Source organism: Zootermopsis nevadensis, unplaced genomic scaffold (genome assembly GCF_977971745.1).
Source record: "Zootermopsis nevadensis isolate Lab colony 2312 unplaced genomic scaffold, Znev_1.0 Znev_ptg000022l, whole genome shotgun sequence".
NCBI classification, from domain to species: domain Eukaryota; kingdom Metazoa; phylum Arthropoda; class Insecta; order Blattodea; family Termopsidae; genus Zootermopsis; species Zootermopsis nevadensis.
The window spans coordinates 14012063-14024798 of NW_028259154.1; the positions used below are offsets into that span (position 1 = coordinate 14012063).

General features: G+C 37.1%; 1 protein-coding gene across 1 annotated transcript in view; it reads right to left on the bottom strand.

The window, feature by feature from the left end:
• Positions 1-12624, bottom strand: part of LOC110835907 (limbic system-associated membrane protein) — an 893271-nt gene extending 880647 nt beyond the window's left edge. Inside the window, exon 1 of the mRNA XM_087353891.1 lies at positions 11537-12624. The gene's annotated coding sequence lies outside the window, so the exon portion shown is untranslated. The remainder of the gene's footprint in view (positions 1-11536) is intronic.
• Positions 12625-12736: the final 112 nt, after the last annotated feature.

Genomic DNA, 12736 nt, shown 5'->3' on the forward strand with positions numbered 1-12736 from the left:
TAATGGAGTCAATCAGACAGCTACTGACTACGCTCCGATAAAGAGTTTGAAACCCTTCCTTAGTAGCTGCTTTACTTTAAAATTCAAAGGTCCACTTCTTTGAATTTCACAATTCTTTAACTTTACCTATCCTCCATACTTTCTATTTTACATTTTACTTTATTATACCTACATTTCCTTTTTACTCTCATTCTTCCTTCCAACAATATTCAATTTCTCCATTTCGTTTTCCCTTTATACTATCACTGATTGGCCACATCTACAATGATGATTTTCTTTGCGCGCCTGCCCACTTGTTTTTCTGTACGTGAATTTTGGGGCATGCAATTTTTTTTTTATTTTAATATCTATCTTTCAATCGAGAATAAATGGGAGATCTACTACCAAGCTGTATTTACTTTTGGTGTAATTTTTAGGATAAAAGTAGAGAAAGACGTCAATAAGTTTTAAAGTGGTGGAAATAAACCCTGAGTGTAAATTAAGAGAGACACTACTGAGAGAAAGACAGGTTTTCTGCTTCTGTACGAAGAAGGTAATGGACTGACATCTACACTGACGATATAATAACCATGTTCGTTACTGAAATAAATGGAAAAGTAGAAGGTAATTATATTTTTAAATAAATGTAAGTTCGTAGGGATTTAATTTAGAGAATAAGTAACTAGTTCATAAACACTGAAATTAATAAGGTTTGGTAACATTAATACGAAATTCCCAATCCCGAATACAGAATATTGTTATAGAAATTAATTAGGATCAATCCCATGCGCACTACATCCAGACTGACATGCATCAATAACAATTTTCTAAAAGTATGAAGAAATGTTATAAGTATTCTTAATTGGTACGACGTATTAAAGAAAGAAAACGAGGTGTGACTAAGTGATTAACATTCATGCTTCATATTCGAGATGTCCACCGTTCGAATACCGGCCCGAATATCGGATATTTTGACACATCAATCCTATTTTATGATGTGATGGCAAATTAAAGAACTTCACAACTGTTTCATTTCACATTCTTTCTAATATTTAAACATAGGATTTTATAAACAATTATCCTTGATTTTGCTATTTAAGGCCTGAAGGACGTAGACACTGCATGGTATGTAACGGAAGAAGAGAATGGGATAAAATTGAATCTATACACAGACATAAAGCACAAAAAGTAATCGATATTATATATATATATTATATATATATATTATATATCGGAGTATTTATGTCGCAAAGGCAGTTAACTAAACCGTTGCCACACCAAAATTAATTAACTCGTGGAGTGAAGTTCTGATGGGGAAGCTTATAGTCGCTTACCTGATCAAAAACTTCCGCGAATTTTATGGAACACAAAGATTCATTACCACGTCAACAGAAGCATGCCACTGGACGCTATCCTCAACATGACGCATCCTACTATTTAAGTCCATTTTAGTATTATTATTCTATATAGGCCGAGACCCCCAAGTGGACTCTACCGTTCAGAATCCCTGACAAAAACATGCATTCACACGTTTAATCTCCTCCATGCGTGCTACATATTCCACCCACCTTTGTATTCCCCTAATAATCTGGTGAAGAGTGCAATATATAGTCACTGACGAGGTTTGTCGTAGCGAGAGTAGTCTCGTAAAAGTTCTAACGTTTCAGAGGTGCTTGCCGAATTCATTATCAGCCCTGACTATAGAGCCGCCACCATGAGAATCGCAAATTCTTCATTATCCTTTTGTTTCTTCCACAGTTGTTTTTTTTAGCTAATTTAACAGCAATTTAGTTCATTAACTAGTTGCTTTGTTCAGAAGTTACATAGTTAAATTTTTCGTATGTTAGTCAATCAAATCAGTGATTAGGAAGCTAGTTAAACGTCTGAATTAACAGTACATATCTTCACTTAGTGGCATGCGCCATTTACTTCGTTACAAAAGTATCTCTACTTTTTACAGACATTTAGCTCTGAGCCAATTATTTAACTTGTCAGAAAGAAACCAAAGAAGAGTTTAGTTAGCCCCACAACAGCATCCAAGCCGTAATAAAGAAGCGTGATCATAAAGAACTTCACTCTGACACATAATCATCTTTCTCTCTTAGTTATGATGGAATTTGTAAAGGGAGACAACCCGAAGACTGCCATATAACTAATACATTGGGCAATGTCTGCACTCCAATTTCCTGAATGTCTCTCCCTTTTATCCAACCCCTCCACTCAATATCCCTTTTTACGTCAATAAATAAATCCAAAACCCCACTCCACACGCCATATCATTTTCTGTCTAACTTGTATGAGGTTCCAAGCAGCGATGTGTTAAGCCTTACATTTAGATTACATGAGAACGCTATCTCCTATATTAAAACAGCTCTACTGCAGTCCGAATAAAATTATTTACATAAACAGGCCTTCCAGACGTATCTGCAGTTTATACCTCAATGTCTTTCACCTGGACTCTATTGGAGTGTTTCGCCATTATCATTCAGATAAGAACAAGGGTGGAAATATGCACTGCGATGGAGTAAACATATATACGTACTCTCCAAATTCATTGTCTTTTAATTATTTGATTGTCACATTACACTTCATATTAATATATTGTAGATAAAACTGTGTCATTTCAAAATATAAAGAATATTAATAATGACTTACCGAGTAAAATTTCTCTCATATTTGATAGTAGTGTTAGTTGCTTCAGAACATCTTAAAAATCACATCTAATAACTTATTTTATTGCCGATTAGTATTGTCCATCGAATGACCAAAGAATACGCATCATAAGAATAATCGGGGAATCGAGATTATGTTACAGATTCAAATTAACAACACAACAGACATAAGCGTAATGTAATCAGAATTACTACGACAGCAAAAGGAATTACCTAAAATACACTAAACAACTTACGTTAACAATTCATAATCGTTAAATATATTTTTCTTCTAAAGAAACTGATTGGTCGAGCTAATCGACCGGAAAGAAGCTTCTGCAATCACATTCGCTGGAAACAATAGCAGCAAAAAGGAAAACCTTAAAGAGATGGTGCATTGTTGAAAGCTAAAATGTCGCCATCTATGAAAGATACTGAGAATCCAAGTCTACCACTCGTTTCACCTCAGATACATCATTAGTCTTGTTTCTCTACAAACACGTTCTGTACAGTTGTAGTACTAAGAGACAACCTTCAACAAGGAACAACACTGTTTCAAAGAAACACAAGATACAACACAGATCTGGAGCAAAACTAAGCCTTATCTCTAAATGCATGTACGGCAGATTCCTTAAGACAGTCAAGCCTGTGGAATATGTATTTCCTCGAGGCGTAGGAAAGAAAAACATAAAGTGGTGAGGTGGATAAGGAACATGAGGAAATTTCAGAGAATGTAAAAATAATAAGAAGAATAAAAATACTGCAGCTGCTGAGAGAAGCGGAAGAATTTTTCATGGATATGCAAAAATCTTAAAGCTTATTTTGATGATACAGAGTTATTCAGTGTTATGGTCCCTGTTAACTTTAATACGAAAGTGTTTTTGTTTCTGTCCAAAAATTCTCACGTCTCTCCCACATATCTTGTTCCGTTTCGTAGAAAAATGGGGACAGATCTATATATAAGATTGGAGCACTTGTCAGAATGTCTTATTTCATTCACAAGCTATGAGTCAAACCATACATTTCTTTCGATTTCGCCCAGCTTTTGGGTTCAAAACAGGATTTGTCACGCAGAACGAACATTTTGACAGAAAAGCTTATACGGCAGTCTCCCATACACGTATGCTAGTACAGTGCCTGCAATGTGGAATTCGAAAAAATGTTTGCATTTTCTTATCTTGTCGATCCAAAGGCTTTTCACAGTCGGTTACCGAGACAGTTAAATGTTAAATAAATCCATCAGAGCCAAATTCTAAAACACTCTTTTAAGATTCGATCACTTTAATAGCCAGACAACCATGGCGTGACATACAGAATCTCTTCGTGTTATGCTTTCAGAAGTGCGTCCAAAATCGCATCAGATTAGGTACGCCTGTGTGCTAAAACAGTCAAATGGCGAATGGTAGAGAGAAGAACTGGTGGTTGTTACACAGCCTCAACTTCAAGCCTCCTGCGTCAAGTCCTGTCGAGACCTCTCACGAGATGAGTGGCGTGTCGAACGGAACGCAGAAAACTGGGTCGATATAACAGCGTCCTGAAATACACTCGGAAATCCAAATCCGCTAGTCGCAACGATCCTTACTTTCTTCGGCGACGATTCCCAACAGATAATTCCATTAAAATTTTATGGCAGAAGTTGACTCATTATATTAATATTGATTGTCGGATTTTGTCCACTGTCCGGATGTAGGGGTACCTGATACACGACACTGGTCTCGGTACTACTTTTATTCTATTAGTTTTTTCTATAATTAGTGGTGACCGGTGGGATCGAACCCCAGGCGTTTTGAATACTGAACTAATACAGTAACCAATACAGCCACTGAATACGCCATACAGCATCGAATGGTACGATGCGCGGTCATGTCCTCCTTCAGGTACTGTTCCAACCCTAGATTGAAGACAGGATGAAAACCTTGTGCCATCAAGGTTCCCGGCCGACATTCGAAGACAGGAACACCCGATTTACCCTACACGAAGAAGTACTCCAATCCACTGAAAAATTGTTTTATTTGTTATAATACTATGTTTACTTGTTCTGCCTCAGATTTACCGATAATCTGAGAGCCACTCATCGCCCTGATGATGGAGGCAGCAAGTACCTTGAAACACTGGTAAACTTCTACCATACTACACGACGCTATAACCCAGAGGACAGCCATATTTATACTATTTAAATTCCTGCTTTGAGCAAGGTTAAAAGACGAAGTTGTTTCCAGTTCTTATCTAAGCACACGCTGCAGAGACGCAATCTTAACCTCGCACGGGCCGGTACCCGGTTGAAATGATGCTGATTAGCCCCTGAACTACTCCGGAAGTTTGGCTAAGAGAAAAATCCTGCTCTGCCGAGAACCGAACGCGGTTGTCCATGTCACAGTGTTTCCTACTTCGGATTCAGGAGGTCCGGGTTTCGAATGTCGTACCAAGAAGAATGGATCTTTACAGAGGTTGATGTGGGTTTCCTTACATATCCTTCACAATGTACCATTCACAAACACTCTAAAACAGTTTGATGGCGTTCAACCTACAAAAATTTATGTACAATAAATCAGTGTTTGAGCCAATACTTTCAAATACTCTGGTGTCTGGATACTACAGTAACAGAACTCAGACTGAAACAGCCCTGTTGGTTAATTCTGATTTTCCCTTTAAACTTAAACCCACTGACCGTGAATTAAATGTTTAAACATCCTGTCTGCACAAACCCTTTCGGCAGTTTGAAGCACACTTGCTCGGTGTTATATATATAACATCCGGTCAAACCCCTTCGTATTATCTGGTTTCTATAAACCCGTCTGTAAATACACACGCATCTGATACAAAACTAATATCCAACCTACTCAGCTCTCGTCAGTCAGTGTGGTCTAGTTCGCGTCTTATCTCTCTGAAGCACGAAATTAATCCAAATAATTTTTAAAATTAACTTTCTATCTCAAAGAAAACACAACGCGCCTTCATTAAGCGCATCACTTGGTTAACGCTGTTTAAGAAATAATCGCTTTTGAATCTGATGATGGCATGGAAATCATACGTCTAAATACGAGTATAGTACGTGGTCAGAATGGAGAGATAGTGAATATTAAAGCAGGTTGTACGCACAAGTACCAACGTGCTTTAAAAATATGCCAACCTCTTCATATTAAAGAAATTAAAGAAAAGATAATAAAGAAAACCTGAATGTTGAAGAATTTTCCTGGAACACAAAGTTTTGAGATGGCAAACAAAACAGGCCAATCAATTTAGTGATGTGCTCTGAAGTCAGCATTTTCTCTTTATCTTATTGTTTTCCTCTTCCATGCCACGAGGCGTCTGGAAGGGTCAAATGTAGTCAGATGCTGGGCTTCAAGAACGTGGCAAATCTTTGGATTGAATTGAAACTGTACATTTCTTGACCAGCTTAATTTTAGAAAGAAAATATTGCATACAACAACAGACGCTAGTCTCTAGGATAGATAGGCCTGATTGGGTACAGAGTGCTTTAACTACCTCCACGAAATCTTTGGCAAGCTAATGGTTGCTCAGTTAGTCATGCCAATTACCGTATTCACAGGAGCTCGCAGTTTGCAGATAAATCCAGTCCACACCGTCAGACCTATTTATTTAATAACCATTTTAACATTAACCTCCCATTTCGCAAACACTTCCCAAGTGTTGTCTTTCCTTAAGATATTCTGACTGAAATTTCGATTAAATTTTTCATATTTCTCATGCCACACCTATTTTGTCTTCCCTGATGAGATAATCGTAATACATTTGGTGACAAGTGTAAATCCCGACGTTCCTTATTACATTTTCTACACTTCCTCCTCCACAGATGTAAATAATCTCTTCAGCTTCATGTTCTTGAAAGCCTTCACTAAATGTGAAGGACAGAATGCTGGTGTTACATTTCACACTATCCACTTCCAAGCTGATTCCTAATGGTCAGTTCTCGACCATCAGATACCACAAAGCTGTCTGTCCCTGTTAGTGCCAACTTAGGAAACTTGAAACCTTCAAAGCGTACTCACAAGTCCGATATTGCTTTCTCAGCGACATGGCTGTCTCTGGTAAGAAATATCCCTCCTGGGTGCAAAGTGGCTCAATTTCTGATAATGTGATTCTGTCCAACAATGCAATGTCGTCAAAATGTTTTTAACAATTACGAACATATAGTTTTGTACTTAGATGCCGTCTCCAATTGATGGTTTCCTTTTAAAACACGATTTGGCAACTTTGGAAAGACATCTTACCAAAACTTGTTAAACTATAAAAAGATTTCTTCAAACAAGTTATCTGATACTTTATTGTATTTCGTCACGTACTGGGATTGAAAGGCTACAGCGGTATATTTAAACCTACATGGTTTCTGTCCGTCCATCCATCCATCCATCCATTCACGTAACACACTGTAAATATTTTGTACTGGTAAATAAAGCACGATAATAATTAATGAAATCTATCTGTCCCTACCTGTTACTTATTTTATTTTATAAAAAAGTCGTACACTACTCTGTAGACTATCAGTAACCTTCTTTAAAGTATGGGATATACAGTGTCCTACGTTATTTGCAATTTGCCTATCGCATTTTTCTAATAACTAGGCAGTCCGCATGACACGGAGTTGTAATTAGACCAAACTGTGGCAACAATTAAAACAGAGTCGATTGGTAGCTCACATCGCAAGAATAAGTTTGGACATCATTGCTGACTTTGTTATTTTTTTTTTCCAAATATGAGTGATCAAATTCTACGGTACATTTGAGCCGTAGTTATTAACTAAGCAACCTGCTGACCTCACCGCCCGTGTTGCGGCATGAAGAACACCTTTCCAGTTTTATTAAAGTAGTTCTTAGAAAGCGGTGCATTTCCTTGTTACTGTGAATATTTAATTCCTGACGCAAAAAATGGACGCACGTGTAAACCCCACAGAGCCGAAAATGTCTGTTTTAATAAATTTCAATAATATCTGTCTTCATTCCATCTTGCTCTCAGCACATAAACGTGTTTTTTATTCATTAAAATTTACTTTCACATTCACCTCGAAGCAGGACCTGTGTTATTCCATTTCACTTATCGAATTAAAGTATGGCACTAAAGTCCTGGTGAAAAGAAGAAAATACGTTCGTATCTTTAACTTAATTTACAGCCCGTGGGTGTTATGGGACGAAAAGAGTCGTGGCTTCTCTAACCTTGTTAAAAGTAACTTGTATAGGCCTATATTCCACCAGACACAGCCACCAACGTCGCCAAACCAAAGGTTAAAGTATCAAAGTGATTAGCAACTAAGCACCAAAATATAAAAAGTTACGTTTCAACGACACTGTTCAACATTATACAACCTCCTTTTTTGTAATGTCTTTTGTCATGGGAGGACTTAACAGCTGTAATTATTTACAATTTAACTATCAAGCAGGGAAAGCTAACGCCAGAGAATTATTACACAATCATGACGTCACAGCTTCGAAATGACGCCCAGGGGAATTCGCTCTGGGAAACACTACGGTCAACCACACACGTATTCATGATTGAGTTTGGGCAATGTTTTGTTTATGCCTCTTATTTCAGCATTAATTGTGACGAATCGCTTTCATAAACAGGATAGTCCATTAAGTCAGTTTCAGTAATGGAATTTATACATTACGTAAGATTCATGACTGGGCAAACGGCTCTTGGATCACCCTGTGATTTATAGACGACCACTGAGAAAAATTACGGCATATAGCGTTAACATTTATTAAGATGCATGCGATTTCGTATATTGAAAATACTTGCTGGAAAATATTTATAAACTACTATGAATTAACTACCTAACGGATATTATTTTGTGGAAGATGGAAGTACTTACGGGAAATCAGCTTCATTCTGATATGAAATAGATCAAAACAGCAAAATTACTGAGCCCGTACAAGTAAATTCGAAGACTAATGGCTGATTAATTAAAACGTAAACATTTCTGGTTACGTAGGTCAGGATCGAAACGTAATTCTACTAAAATCTAAAATCGGGCCATTTGAGCGAAGGAAAAAAACTTGGCCGTTATCTTATTCTGACAGGGTGCTATAATTTTTCTTAAAGTTCACGGTATAGTGCGGTATCAAAAAAAAGTCTCTGCGAAAAATATGGAAAGACACTTCGTTCTTCAAAGATCTAGCCCTATATTTTTGTCAAAATATTGTTGGGTGAGATCTCAGATTCCCACGAAAACGGGTATGAAGATGACTTCTAGAACGCACATACAAAATACTCATGCAATATGATGATTAATGTTAAAGAGGGAGAGAAACATTTGATACACGCACACTGCAGAAGATCAAAATAAAATTAAACAACGTAGCACGTAGTTGTAGTACATAACACCACACTACAGAACTGCATCCGTGGCGTGAAAGAGGGGAGGGAGTGAAATAAGTTGCAACGGACATAGCAGAGCCATCTGTTTGACAAAGCAGTAATTCGATACAACTCACACAAAAGAACGATGCCATTTCTAGAACATTCTTACGTACGAAATACAACCCCAGCAATTTTATAACAATCATTTACGTCACTGGCACACAGAAGACAGCTTTATATGCGTCTCAGAAGATAAAGAAATGAGAAAATAATACAGCATCCATACACACAAGACACAATTACAAAAACAGGGGCGAAATTAACACGACGTTCTTGTGTTTTTTTACGCGCATCCGTTAATGTATCTGCCCCCCCTTCCCTGGCGTAAACTGCGATATACGTGATACAAACATCCCTTGAGTAATTCTAGAACCGAAAGGAGAATTTTTATTCTGTTATTATCCGCAATCTTATTGACACTAACAATACATTGTACAAAATTATAAATTCACTTTTACAACATGCGCATGTAATAAATGTAACTACTCCATTTTCGTATGTCAGTGTCGGAGAAAGAAACTTAATACACCGACCTTGGAATAAATATGAAGAAATATATTCACGTCTATGAAAAATTTTATGAACAAATGACACCAGATCAATTACTTACGTCAGAAAAGAAAATCTACTTACTTCAGGAAATAGAATTATGAAGAAATTATGCATCGTGTACAGTAAGTACATTCACAAGAAAAGGTTGTTAAAATGACGCACAAAAAGAAATGATGCTCTAACGTGCCACCTTAACCCATTCTGGTTGCAACGGACATAAGAGACATCTTTGCGGTAATTCTAGAAGCGAAGGTGATAACTGGCATTTAACCGTGGCTGGTGATATCAAAAATAGTACTGCATAATGAAGTTAATTGCGTAATGTGGTCCAGTTTTAATTATTCTTGGCTCATTATTAATCTTTTATTTGATGGTGTCATAGGATTTGATTCCAATTAAAGATTTATATAATAATTGAATTGGGTAGGTAAAGACCAGAAACATATTTATTGCACAATATTACTACGTACAGGTACACTGGATCGCACACAATACGCAAAAGCCTGTATTCACAAACAAATTAATAGCAGATTACATTCTGGGAATGTTTGCTAACATGCAGTTCAGAATATTTTAACTGCTAACCAAAACCTTAAATGCTAAAATACATATAATTATAATTCACTTTTTGTCTTTATGGGTGTAACGTTCGTCTCTTACATTACGATATTATGCCTGAGAACAGAGTACTGAGGAAAACGTAGGGACCTTAAAGAAGGTAAAAAGTGCATAATATAGACGTTACAGTCTTCATCGATAGCCATTAGGATAATCAGATTAATAAGGGTGGCATGGTACGGACATGCAGTACATATTAGAAAGATGCAGAAATCCTAAAAGGAAAAAAAAACCCTAGGAAGACCAGGGATGGGAATTTTATCTTTAAATGGCCTTACGTTGACTATTTAACAGATTGTTTTGTCGCCATAAGCTCAAATAATGTAAATAATCCTCGACTGTTAGAACGGTTAGAACGCTGGCCTTGTAATCCTGGGGTCTCGGGTTCGATTCCCGGCGGTGCCAGAATTTATAACTTGTGTTGGGCAAGGCCGTGGTCTAGGCAACACGGAGTTTTCCTCCGGGGGCTTCTCCGGTTTCTCCGTGGCATCCCAACAATTACTCCATTCACACACAGAAGAAGGCAATGGCAAACCACTTCTGGATCATCTGCCAAGAACGTATATGAACAGGTCCCAGTCCGAGAAAAGGATGGAAAAATCCTGTTCATATGGACCTGTCGTCAGACAGAACACTTAATAAAAATAACCTGTCCCCATAATATTTTTAAGGCTCGGAACTTTAACTGGTCTTCATGATCTACTATTAGTAACAAATGTAAAACTGTAATAACGCTCAATGAAATGAAATCTACGATTCAGGGTTCTGAAACGAAAACTATGGCACTGATTTAACGCAAGTCACCATTACCTTGTGTTCGGTATGCACTTGAGATTTATAGCCATTAAGTATAATGTATTCCATACGAGTATGCAAGCTTCCGAAACATGTCATAAAATAGGATCTACTCGTATACACAGATACGGCAGCATAATTGTGTTATTTTATGTGTGGCGACATTTTATGAAGTTGAAAAGTCATGCAGGTTTAATTGAGAACATGATTACTAAATATTTTATATAGAAAGCACGTAAAGTGAGCCCTATTGAATTGGTCATTTCATAAACAGAAACACAAATTGCAATTACTACCGGGTGTCCTCTTTCTAATAGGAAATAACTGCATGTTGGTGCTGAGTTTCACTTCCAAGAATTTTTGTACATAACGTGATTAACGCCTATTCCTAACGTAATCACTTTTTTGATTTATGTAATAATTTTATTTCTCTAAAATATATATACTATAAATACAGGTGTCCCTAAAAGATGTATACACATATAATATGGAATATCAACCATGTGTGTATACATCTTTTTGAGACAACTTGTAAAGACTGTATTTTGGAATGGTACCATACTCACATGTATTATTTCTTCTCTTCTCTACGATAGTGCTTCCAAATATGAGTGAAGCATTGCGCTTGTGGCTGCTACGTTGGAATATTTGATAAACGCGAGCAGTGTTCGTTTGGCATAAGCAAAATTATCCATTCTGTTGAAAAACACTAATTAAACTTCAAGAAATCACCAACACCTGTTTTCTTTGGATAGCACAGTACTGCACTCCAAATCACCACGTGCACTAGCCATGCGACTGCGTAGTGGCTGTTCCTTCTACCGTACGCTATCCCGCTAATTATAAAATAAAAATACATTATATTGAATGAAATTTAAACATTTAAATAAACTCTTCACACTAGTAATGTACCACAAATTGCTTAAAGTACATTATTACGAATCACAGCAGCAACTCTCGGTTTTGTAAATGAAAACATATCCATAAGGGGTGACAGATATGGAAGTAAAAGCTCATAAGGACACGTGCTTCACTCGTATATCTGGATTGTTTATAAGGGAAACTGCATGCTTGTATGTGAATCTTATTTCTTCTTGCTCCACTATAACAGACTTTCACAGATTTCCTTTTGAAATTCTTTGACACACCCGTATTTCGGTTCATGTTATTGTTACACTGACTGCAGCAATGTTTCTCAACAGGTGTTCCGCGGACCACCGTTGTTCACATGTAAATTGTTTGTTTTTCGTTTACTTTTATTTACCGAATGCATTATGTTAAACATTATTGTTTTCTTCCTTTCCTTTTATACTATTTAATAATAGGGCTGCCTGGGCGATAAGAGCGGACATAAAAGTCTGGTGGTCACTCGCTGCTTAACTCGCAAATTGTAAGGCCGATCTACGTTTAAAACTGCAGCGCAGACAAAGATACGTGTCTGACAATTTAAATTAATTAACTTTTCTTAATTTCACTTCTAGCACCACACCACGTAAAGACACTAATCTTATACTGTAAATAAATATGTTTACACAGACTAAAAACGGCAGAGATCGGAGAATCAAACGGCACTAGTTTGGAGAATGCATTACACTTTGTGACGCAACTCCGCACGATGTAGTTTTAACGTTGGACTGGAGGGCGATGATGCCTTCCCATTGGTTACTGTCATATCTGACCACCAGAAAACTTACCTGAACGCAATGGAGTGACGTAATGCACTGCAGCGGTTAAATGGGTTAGCGTTCCTTTCAACCTATATTCTT